Source organism: Gouania willdenowi, chromosome 21 (assembly GCF_900634775.1).
Source record: "Gouania willdenowi chromosome 21, fGouWil2.1, whole genome shotgun sequence".
Taxonomy (NCBI): Eukaryota; Metazoa; Chordata; class Actinopteri; order Blenniiformes; family Gobiesocidae; genus Gouania; species Gouania willdenowi.
In genome coordinates, this window is record NC_041064.1 from 31,495,892 (window position 1) to 31,508,377 (window position 12,486).

Sequence of the window (12,486 nt, forward strand, 5' to 3'; positions counted from 1 at the left end):
TACTCTTCCTTCGGGAGGGCTAATGATGGTCACAATAAAGCAAAAATAATAAATGTATTTGTTTGTGTTTGGAAAAATTAAAACACTGAGGCAAAAATGTTAACCTCTGACAACATATACAGACAAAACATAAATAAACATTTAAATTGTGCAGTGATTACTGTATCACTCTCATGGATGTTTAGCACTGCTTTTTATTCATTAATTATTTTCTATTTTGATACAGTATCTATGTAAATAAATGAAGTAAATATTCAAGCACAAACAATGCAAACAGCATCCATGGTAACTACATTTCATCCACCTCATTGGCTGCTTCAAAAACAAACCAAAAAAACAGTTCAGTATCAATTTTATCTAGAAAACTATTAAGTGAAACTCGACTTAAAATTATTTATGACCTAAAGTACAAATTTACATCAAAGCTACCTCAGTCAGTACAGGACTTTAAAAAATCTACTTTTAAAAAAATAATAATAATAATAACACTTCTACAAAACAGTCGGAGCAGCCCAAACTCTCACTACAAGTGTCACATTAGAGTAAAAATATTACCAAAAAAAAAATAAATAACACATGACAAATCAGCATTTCTTGATTTCCGTTATGTTAAAACCATTTTTTATCGGCCAATAATAAAAAATATAAACGTCTCAAGCCCCGAACCTGGTTTAGACAGACCTATAGATTATAAATAATAATATGTTTAACTTTTTAGTGCTAAAATGATAAAATTAGGCCTATCAGGTGTGAATAATTAAAACGTCTTACCGTGAGCCATGCGCAGGGCCATGGTTCACTTTCCTGGTCTCGTCGTCTTATAAGTCCTTTTTCTAAAGTTCTGGTCCTGGTCTGAAGTTGTTCTTCTGGTCAAGTAGAGGTCTTCTGGTGACTTTTCTCAGTGTTTTGTAGAGTTTTTCTCTCCTTTCTCAGATCGAAGAGACTCACATCTCTCCTCTCAACGTCTCTCGCTGCTCTCTAAGAACTTTGAAGTTCAGCAGGTGCATTTTAACTGCCGCAGCCTCCTCGTTCCCATGGCTCCGACGCAACTTTACGTAAAAACTTTACAAAAAAAGTTTTTAAGATACACTGTCTCTTTTTGTCTTTATTTGTGAGCAATGAATAAAAAATCGCTATCTTAACGTTTTATATGAACTATAAAAATAAAAAAATTTGATAATAAGTTCAGTTTTACGACGCACTTGACCATTTTAACGTTCTGTCCGTTGCGTAAAATTCATAGCAATCGCCCGGTTTCCCACGGGCTGTGAACGCACCACCGAGATCACGTTAGGCCAGTGTTTTTCTATGGATGACCAAACCTGCCAAAATAAAATGAATAAAAGAAAGAAAAAAAAAAGTTAAAAAACAAAAAAACAAAACAAAAATAAAAATAAAAACGTTTCATATGTTTAAAATAAATGATTAAATAATACAAGTTAAAAAAAAAGCATACATTATTATATATTATATATTTTTTTTTAATTTACACTTTTATTTATCAATCTATTTTATTTATTTTTAACAATATTTTTTTTGTATTTGCATGCATTTATTCAATGATGTACTTATTTTTTAATTTATATTTTTACTTTGGTATTTTCCCCACTTATTTTTATTTATTTGTATTTAATTTAAATTTTTCCTTTTACATTTTTTCTAACGTGTATTTATTTATTTATTTATTTTAATTTCGGCAAGTTTAGTGACCACACCTGGGGTCAGGACCCCAGGTGTGGTCGCTTGTAGTTTAAATGGGGTGGCCTGAAATGTCTAGCAACTGATAAAATAATAATAATAATAATAATAATAATAATAATAATAATTTACAAATTAAAATCTTATATAACTTTATTCTATACTTTCACTTTGTCATATATAAATCTGGTTATTAATACTAATAAAATGCAGTATAAAAATGTCTGAGCTGGCACAACTTGTTATACTGATTCTCACAAAAAGTAATTTGTTCCATGAAAACAGCAATTGAATGTCTGCTTAGCTAAACAAAAGAAGCCCATTACATTTGATTAATTCTTTAGTGTTTGTTAAATGTACCTCATGATGCTCAAACGTTACAAGCAACACATATGTGTGTTTATTAATAATAAAGATTGTTGTAGATTTGTTTTTGTCAAATAAAACACTTGTATTAATAAATGAATTAAATTTTGAACCTTTTGCACAGCACTTTGTTCATTCTGTGAATAATGGGGATTTGGTTTGTTTGATGTGGTTTAGTCGGTTTAGTCTCATTGGTGTGTGAATGGGTGAATGAGCTGATATTGTAAAACGCTTTGAGACTTTCAGTTTAGGTATAAAGTACTATATAAATCAAGTTCATTTACCATTTTAATAATAAACACTTACCCAAATGTTATCTTGGTTCATAAAACACCACATATGTATTTAATTGTACAAAATACTATAAACATGAAGCAGATTGTGTGTCAGTGTTTTCTGTTGGAGTTTTTTTTAATGGAAATGCTTTTTATTTAATTATCGAGCTACTTTTACTTATGTTGTATGTGTATGTTTTGTGTACTTTCAGTGTGTGCATCTAAACAACAAGTTTGGATAATAAATAAAGCCAAGAAGCTGATTTTCATCAAGAACTTAATTGCACCTAGTGTTTTAATTAGATAACATGTTTAATTTGACTCTCTTGTTTGCGGGTCAGAAAATGAATGGATGTGTTGTAAGTCTTTTTAAATACTCTTCTTAAGGAGGTTTAAAGACAAAAAAAATCAGGTTTTAGTAAAATATAAATATTTCTGACAGAAGGCTGCAGAATGCAAACATTAAGTATTTAGCACACATTGAATTAAAGTCATTACTTGTAGATTAAATAACACATGAAAGACATGCTCACACCAGTGTAGACAAAATTACTTATTGTTGACTTTGGAACATGTTAATAACTAAACATCTACTGACAACTGTTGCTATATTGTGTATGTAACCTTTGTGCTATAGTTAAAACCTGACATACCACTTTCAGGTGGTGCTTTTTTGTTTTACATATTGTATATTACAAAGCTGTAACAAAAACATTTATTATATACAATACAATAATCACTTTAATGTATGGTCTGTGGTCTAGGTCAATGATTCAACTGAATTTAGTGAGTAAATAAATTGATAATCTTCTTTGTTTAAACTACTGTGGTTTCTCCCAGTCTGTGTTAAACTAAAACATTCCCTTTAATACAGTGTGACCGCCGACCAGAGCGGCGTAAATGTGGGTGAAGATGGGAGCCTGCAGCACCGAGCGAGCCAGAAGACCCCTCCCCCTGACAATATTCTCCTGCAGCAGCTCCTGGATAATCATCACAATAATAAAACGGGCCTCTCCATCGTCTCTGCTGTTCCTGCGTTCGTCTCGTCTCTTCTTGGCCTGGTTTTTCTTCTTTTCTTTCTTCCTTCTCTCACTTTGTTGTTTCCATTTCTTTTTTCTGTGTTTGTTGTCAGAGTCTGAGCTGCTGCTGCTGCTGGAGGAGTCGGATGAAGATGAGGAGGAGGAGGATGAAGAAGACGTGTCAAAGGATTCAACTTCCTGGTTCTGGGTCAGCCCTCCATGTTCGATGAAGGTGAAGAAAGTGTTTTTGGGGTTGTCCCGAGGAAAGAGGCCTTCAAAAAATGACTGCAGAGTCATGTCTTTCAGCCTCTGGTTGAGTTTAGGGAGGCCCATGTACGATCTTTGCAAAGACTCTGCTGGATGAGCTGGATGAGGACGTGGTTTCTTCGCTCATGTGGATGGATTCCAACACACTCAAGGGCACAGAGTCTGTGTAGAGCAGGTGTGCAAATAATTGAGCTATGTTTCTCAGTTTGTTGGTCTCCAGCCTGTGAATCATGTCATACTGTTTGGAAAATATGGAATCAAAACTCTCCATGTACTCCTTTAGCAGGCAGAACCTCCCAGCCAGCAGACCAAAGAACTTCTCATAGATCCTCTGTTGAGCGCAGTAGTTCAGGATCATGTTGGACACTCTTCAAAGTCCACGTTGGACGGCATAGCAAAGTAGATCTTTGAGGATGTCCTCGGTGTTGTACTCGTCATCCAGAGACAGCATGTGGGTAAACTGGTCATCATCATCTACCAGGTCAAGTCCATACCAGTCAAGTATCCCGTTTTGGCCAGGAAACTCCCGTATTTTACCCCTCTTTCCCGCCATCTTCACATATTATTACTTTCCTGTAAATATTTTAAATATAATAATAATTAAAAGATGCCTTACAGAACTGAACGGCGTCACTAGCCTCGCGAGAACTTCCTCCTGAAATGGCCTGGGTGGCAGCTCTCTGGCAGATTAGCGCCGACAGCGGCAACAAACCCGGAAACAACTCAGAAAAGAGATGATGAATGAAGACGTTCCAGCAAAAAAACTAAGAACTGGTGTAAATACGTTGTAAAATGTGACAGAGAGTTTATCTTCCTAAAGAGCAGCAGGATGTGACACAGTTACACGTTCTGTTAGATTAATAACTGAGATTTTAACGTCTACCACAGCGGAAGGAACGATGTAAGCTCCACAAATATACACTGCTTTCAAAAAGTGTTAAAAGATGTAAAGTCTGCAACAAATGTGTTTAATAAGTCATTAGTGAATACCAGAGAACCACGAGTGAGCATGAGAAATTAAAGGAAAATATGTAATGAAAATAAAATGTTTGTCTAACTTAAAGACAAGCAATGTGAAATTAATAATAAATATGCAATTTGACTTGTATATAAACTGTAAGTATATTAAATAAACACATGTGCTGCATTTATGTTTTTATTTAGGCTGTTTTATCATTTAGGAATTAGGGCTGGGCAATATATCGAGATTCAAGATGTATCGAGTTTTTTGTTTTGGCAATATAGAAAACTATATTATTTCATATATATATATGTATATATGTATATATATATATATATATATATATACCATATGAGGGTTGCAGATAAGTCACTCGCTCACCACACTCTGTCTTTTTCTTTTCCACCGGTGTCAAGAAGGGATTGGTGTGTGTTAAAGGTGGTGGAGAAAGCTGCTATGCCTCCTCGTCTGTTGCTGGCTGTTGTAGTGAGGCCTACAGGCTCACCTGCAGCTAACGTTAGCTTCGTGCTAGCCACAAATTGGTTGCTGCTACGTCCACCAAAGTCTCTCCCTTTTCTAAAGTCTCTCGTAACAGTAGCAGTCTCAATAATATCCAACAGGAATAGGTTGTTGCTTATGTTTGAGTGCTGTTTTTCAATACGTGAGCTACCTCCAGTGGTGACTTTTTTTTGTCTCACCATTTTCCACGTGTGCTGCACAGTATTCCTTCTCTTAACACTTTTCCTCCGTCAAGAATTCCGGAAAATGCAGAATAACGTCCCGGACGAGCCCCCAGTATTACCTTGGCCAGATTGTCCCTGAACCGTGGTAAGGAGGCCTGGTTAATTACTGAGTACGACCCCAGCCGTGGCTCGTTCTTACTGGTAACATAGCATACATTTTAATTACTTTTAAGTCAAGCAAAAAAATAAGTACATTTTAGATAGTTAAATTAGCCATAAACACTTTTTTAGGAACTAAATATAAGATTATGCTGTGGATAGAAACAAAGGAAGATGAGCCAATGACCTAAATATATCACTCTTCCCGTTTTTACTTGTTATTCAAAGCATAATCAAGGCTTTATCTCATAATTATGACCTTTACTAATGACTGACAGGTGAATCAATCTGAATGTATGTCTAATAGTTGTGGATTTGTATCAAAACATGACTCGTCTTAAAACTTTTTTACAAATCTGAGAATTATAAACTTTATGATATAATACAATCATAACTTTTAATCATAAATATGACTCGTCCCAAAATAACTTGTATATCTTTGTCACACAATGTTCAATGTCAGCATCAGTGAACTTTTTTGTCACATCATAGATTTGTAAAATTTCTACTGGAAACTTCTCTGGTGGCGTGTGCAGTGGTTGTTGTGCTTGAAACACATCATATAATAATTGAGACAATGAGAAACATCTCCTCCTAGAAATTAAAACTATGGAGAAAAAAACTCAAGGCTTAAAATATTAATTAATATAAACTTAAATGAATAAGTGCATCCCATGGTCCCATGTTGAGTCTGAGCTTTATTCTGTCTGTTGTCTGTGAAGGTGGTGGGGTCTAGACCAGATGATGGAAACTGGAGAGTCAGCTCATGGTTTTAATGTCCAGGGAGGGGCGTGTCCACTACGCATGGACTTAAAGAAAAGTTAGATATTGTCATTACACTAGATGTTCATCAAAAGGAAAATTGAAAGTGATGGAAATATACTCAGAAGTGTCACGGTTAGCTATTGTTGTGGACCCAAATGCAGGGAAAGATGGAGACAGGATGCAGGAATAACGTTCGTGGAACCAGTCCATGTTTATTCTCAAAATCAAAATTTAAATCCAAAAACAGGAGGGGAGCAGGAACAGGGAGCAAGACCAGACACACTGCACACGAAGGGAGACCACAAACCTGACAACATAATACACACACAACGAACCAGCCACCACACTGTGACCAAGCACTCATTAAATAGTGGAGGAGGCCTGATTAGGAATGGGCCACACCTGGGTGCAAACATGAGGGAGCTACTCAATCACCCACCAAGCACACAGACATCACTGGGAGGTGGAGCCACAAACAGGAACACCTGAAACACAGACAAGACTCAGAATAAAACAAAGACACAGAATAACTAAACTAAACAGAACATGACAAGAAGAACTCTCTCTCTCACACACACACGCACACACACTCATGCAGTTTACACTAACACTAAAAACATCTCACACATTAAAAGCATCGATTTGCATTTACATTTATGTACACAATGACTAGCTACATAAAAGAAGAACGATGCTCTTTTTAACTGTATTTTAGATTTCAAATTCTGGAATTCCAGAAAACTTTCTCCAGCTCAATCAGGACAAAATTGAAGTTTTAGTTCTCGGTCCTGGGCGGAGAGAGGGAAAGTTTTACCTAAAACTTAAACTGAATCTTTGATTCCCTCTATACAAGTTAAAAACCTCGGCCTTATTTTAGACTGAGCTCACTTTTATCTCACACGTTAAAAATATAACAAAATTATTATTTTTTTTATCATTTGAAGAACATAGCCAGAGCCCGTCCCATTCTCTCTCAGGCCAACACGAGGACACTAATTTATGCTTTTATCACCAGTTGTATTGACTATAATCAGGGGTGTTTCTAGACCCCCTGGGGGCCCTAGGCAACAAGGACAATGGGGCCACCCGGCCCCAGAATGATGATGAATGAAGTCCTGGACGAAGGATCAATAAAGAAATACTGTATTAAATAATTAACACATAAAATAAATAACATAGCCATCTAAACTAAATGCAAATTTTACACACAATATATACAGTAAATGCCAGAAAAACAAACACAACTGAAATGTGCAAAATTTTATGTATGATGAAAATGCAACCAAACAAAAAAAACAACAAAAAAACAAGGAATTGAAGTGGAAAGTAAGAGTACACTAACTCATTTAGTAATTTTCTTTGGTGAATCTCCCGATGTGAGTTTTCTGAACTTTGGGGAAGTCCATGTCTGTTATTTGGAGTGATTCTTTTCTCACAATTTGACACCAAGAATTGTCATTGATATCTTTTGGCCATAGCACAGAATAATCTGATATTATTTGAGTTCAAAAAACTTCAACAAAGCACCTCGAGGAAGAAAAAAGAAAAGAGCACAATGTATTTGGTTGACTTGCATAAAGTAAAGTAAAGAAATATGCATGCTACACATACACTAAACATTGAGATATGTATGAAATAATAAATGAACATTAATTTGCAGTAATAACGTTAATGCTTCATGTTATCATTTTATTAAATCTAACATTTAGGACATAGCAGAACATTTATGGATGTATTATATTACTATATTATCTTTCACTTCTAAATACAAATTAGCCACAGTCTAGACTAAACTAACAGCAGGATTGATGCTGGTATCAGTTTCACCATTTGACAACAAACACTTTATTCTGGGAGAAAATATTATTGGCAGCAAAGGACTAACTTATTGTGTGGCTATGAATGTACAGTATGTACACAGCCATTGGCAACAAAACTTATGATGTGTAAGTAAAACTGGACTACTTCTTAACATAAAGCTGTTAAAATTGGTGTAAAGTAAGAATAAATATGTGCTGTAAATTTGTGTTGTTAACCACACTGTCAAATTTGAATGATTATTAAATACATACGAACACACTTTATGAATGTGTTTAGAAGTAAATGGCTACTTTACACTGACTTAAATGTGCATTTAACTTTTCTGGTGCTGGGTGGATGACTGGGAGTTTGGAACAAAGTGACTGGGACTAACTGGGACAAACTTTTTTATAATGTAACACATATCTTTACACATTCTCACTTACCACATCACGTTTTTTCTTTTCGTTTTTTTCTTCTTTTCATGAGCCCTGTGGGATATGTCCGCTTCATTTTATCGGTGTGTGTTTGATAACAACAGCACGTTGATGCAGTAGTAGTGGGGCCCCATTAGGGAGGTTCCTGACGTAACACTGTAATGTGTCCGGGGGGTTTCAATTTGTGTCACTGATATCTGCCGTCTGTCGGGGCCCCTACTAGCAACTAGACGGTGACTACTCAGAAAGGGCCCCGTGCAGTGGATTTTTGATGCGCTGTCGCTGCAGCGTCTCAAGGCAGTTTCCTTATCTTGTCATTGAAATTGATTGTCAGCCATCCCTCGGGGTCCTCTTTAGCTCGGGGCTACCAGGCATTTGCCTGTGTTGCCTACCCTGTTGCAACGCCTCTGACTGTAATGCCCTGCTCTCTGGTCTTCCCAAAAAGAATAATTCAAGTTTACAATTATTACAAAACTCAGCAGCACGTTTCCTGACAAAGACCAGGAGGCTGAAACACATTACACCCATTCTATTATCACTGCATTGGCTCCCCGTGAGTTTCAGGATTGATTTTTAAGTTCTCTTATTGGTTTTTAAGTGTCTTAATGGTCTTGGGCCTTCTTATCTCTCAGAACTACTTTAACCCTATGAGAATTCTAAGGCTCTGAGGTCCTCCGGTGCTGGCCTTTTAATAATCCTTAAAATCTGGACACGCACACACGTCGTTCCAGTTTTACGGCCCCCATCAGCTGGAACAGTCTGCCAGAGAACCTTCATATTTTTAAGAACACGCTTAAAACCCACATTTTGAAATTGGCTTTTAACTAATTATTTATTCATTTTAGGATTGTTATTTTTCATGTTTTTATTGTTATCTTTTGTTGTTTTTACAGTTTTAGGCAAGGCAAGGCAAATTTATTTGTATAGCGCATTTCATACACAAGGCAACTCAATGCGCTTTACATGATAAAACATTCAATTGTTTAAAATCAATAAGAACATTTAAAATCATCAGTAAAATCATTTAAAATCATCAACAAACACAATACATCAACAACATGACCTAAAATATCTCTCTCAATTATATGCGGTAGAGAAAAAAAGTGCCTTTAACTTTGATTTAAAAATGTTCACATTGGATGCTGACTTCAGCTCTGCTGGCAGTTTGTTCCACTTCTTTGCAGCATAACAACTAAAAGCAGCATCACCATGTTTACTGTGAGCTCTGGGCTCCACTATCTGACCTGTGTCCTTAGATCTGAGAGACCTGCTGGGTTCATACCTGACTAACATGTCACTGATGGATTCTGGAACAAATCCATTCACAGATTTATACACCAGCAGCAGAACTTTAAAGTCTATTCTGAGGCTGACTGGGAGCCAGTGTAAAGACTTTAAAACTGGACTAATGTGCTCTGACCTCTTTGTTCTGGTTCAGACCCAAGCTGCAGCGTTCTGAACCAGCTGTAGATGTTTGATGCTCTTTTGGGGGATTCCTGTCAGAAGACCATTACAATAGTCCAGTCTGCTGGAGATAAAAGCATGGACCAGTTTCTCCTGATCTTTCTGAGTCATTAAACCTTTCACTCTGGAGATGTTCCTTAGGTGGTAGAAGATGTTTTAGTGATAGATTTGATCTGATGCTGAATGTAAGATCTGAGTCAATCAGAACACCACGGTTTTTGACTTGGTCTTTAGCTTTTAAAGATCCAGACTCAAGATACTTGCTGATAGCAGTCCTCTTTTCCTTGTTACCAAAGACAATCACCTCCATCTTGTCATAGTTTGTAGGATTGTTATCTTTTATGTTTCATAGTTTTAGCATCATTATCTTTTATGTTGTTTTTATAGTTTTAGGTTTATCTTTTATGATTACTATATTTTCCCACCAGAAATAAAGCTATTAAAAAACACAAATATTGTTTGTATAACTTCTATATACTCAGATCAGTAAGAGACTTTGTCTGTCTCAATCACTAGCACTAAGAGAAGCTTAGTTATGGTTTATTCTGTAACTAATATGTGATGAGAACATACATACAATTCAAAAGTACTAACAACAAAATTTAAAATGAATCAATCTATTTATAATCAACTGACAAGTAAAAGCATAATGTAAAACAGTGTTTCTCAAATGGGGGTACATGTACCTCTGGGGCAGTGGTTCTCAAGCTTTTCAGCCCGCGACTCCCAAAATAAAGGTTTCATAGACCGGGGACCCCCACTGTACCTGAAGGTGGTAGAACACAGACATGAACAATGAAGAACAGTCATGTGGAGACAGGGCCATCTATAAGGGGGAATAAAGGGGAGACATTTTTGGGGTCCATCCATAAAGTCAGCAAAATGATGGTCCATTGTTCTATGAATCTGTGATAACCACATTTATTTATTTATGTATCTGAATAATATCCACTGTTATCCAGGAAGTTTATTATTATGTGTATATAGTATTTAGTCATTTTAAAAATGTAAATCCTATTTTTTTTATCATAAATAAAATGGGTTAAAAGTGACCATAAATGGTGGAGAAGGTGGTGAAATGGATTTTTAAAAACCAAAAAAATTTGTTAAACGTTGCAAATTAGAGTGACCAAAAACTGACAGAAAAAGTGGTAAAAAAGGTTCAAAAGTCAATAATGGCTTAAAAGTGGCAGAAAAAAAAAGAACAATTAGTTTAAACTAGCAAATAATGGGCATGACAAATGGTGAATGTGGTTAAATTGGCAAAATGGGTCAACACATGCAACATTAGGTGGACAGGGGTTGTGTGTGCAGAAAATATCTCGAAAGTGGAAAAATTTACAGAAAAGGAATTGAAATTTGATAGAGAAGTGGCAGAAATGGGACTAATGTAGCAAAAATGCATTAAAAGGAGCAAAAATATGGCAAGAAAAAGTGATTAAAATAGGTTAAAATATGGCAAGTTTGGTGTAGTTGCAGAAAAAGGGTAAAAATAAGCTTAAGTGGTCTTAATCTGTTAAAATTTTCTTAGTTTCTTGAAGGCACCTGGCAACCCCCTGACAATGTCTTGTGACCCCAATCAGGATCCTTACCCCAAGATTGAGAACCCCTGCCCTAGGGGTACGTGATGGCGATACAGGTCGAACTTGAGAGAGTGAAAAAAGAGAGCGAGAGAGAGAGAGAGAGAGAGAGAGAGAGAGAGAGAGAGAGAGTGGAAAATTAACAAATGAAAGCATTAAAAATACGAGGTATTATTATGTTAATTTTTAGTTAAAAATAATAATCATTATATTTATGATAGAAATGATCTTGATTAGAAAATGAACTGAAAATACAATGGTCAGTCTTTGTCCCACACCAGGAGGGAGATGACAGGAAATGATAAAAACTATAGAAATAAATATCTTCAGGAGGCACTTAATTACAAAATGTGATTCTATAATAGGAGTGTTTCACTCATTTATTCCATCATTATGATCTAGAGTAGTTTTTTTCATAGAACAAAGAAGGTACTCGGATTCAGAAATAAGAGAAAGTGGGTGTGTGAACAAAAAACGTTTGAGAACCATTGACATTAAAGGCGACACTGGCTGGACAATCTGTGTTACCACAATCTTTAATACCTGGATTGTTTTCAATGTAAACTTATTAAATATCTCATCTCAAATTTAAACTGTCTATCTTTCTGACATGATGACCTCACCCCACCCTCCACATGGTGGTAGCTCACGTCTCAGTTTTTCCACACAGATTAGTGTAATTTTGTGTTTTTGGGGTCCTTTAGTACAATTGTATTGTTGTTTCAGATTATTAGTCATTGTGTTTATGTTGTCATTTTTGTGTTTCACTGTATTATTATTTTTGTTGTCATCTTTTGTGTTTTTGGAATATTTTTTTTTGTATTTGGTTGTGGTTTTGTATATTATTGTGTCATTTTGTGTATTTTTTATTGTGGTTTTGTGTGTGTGGTTTTTTTTAGTCATTTCGTATATTTACTTTGAGGGATGCACACAATGAGACGGAGGGCTTCATGTGGCCCCCAGGCCCCCAGTTGCTTATGACTGGCCTCTTCCATATGGGTGAATCCATTTG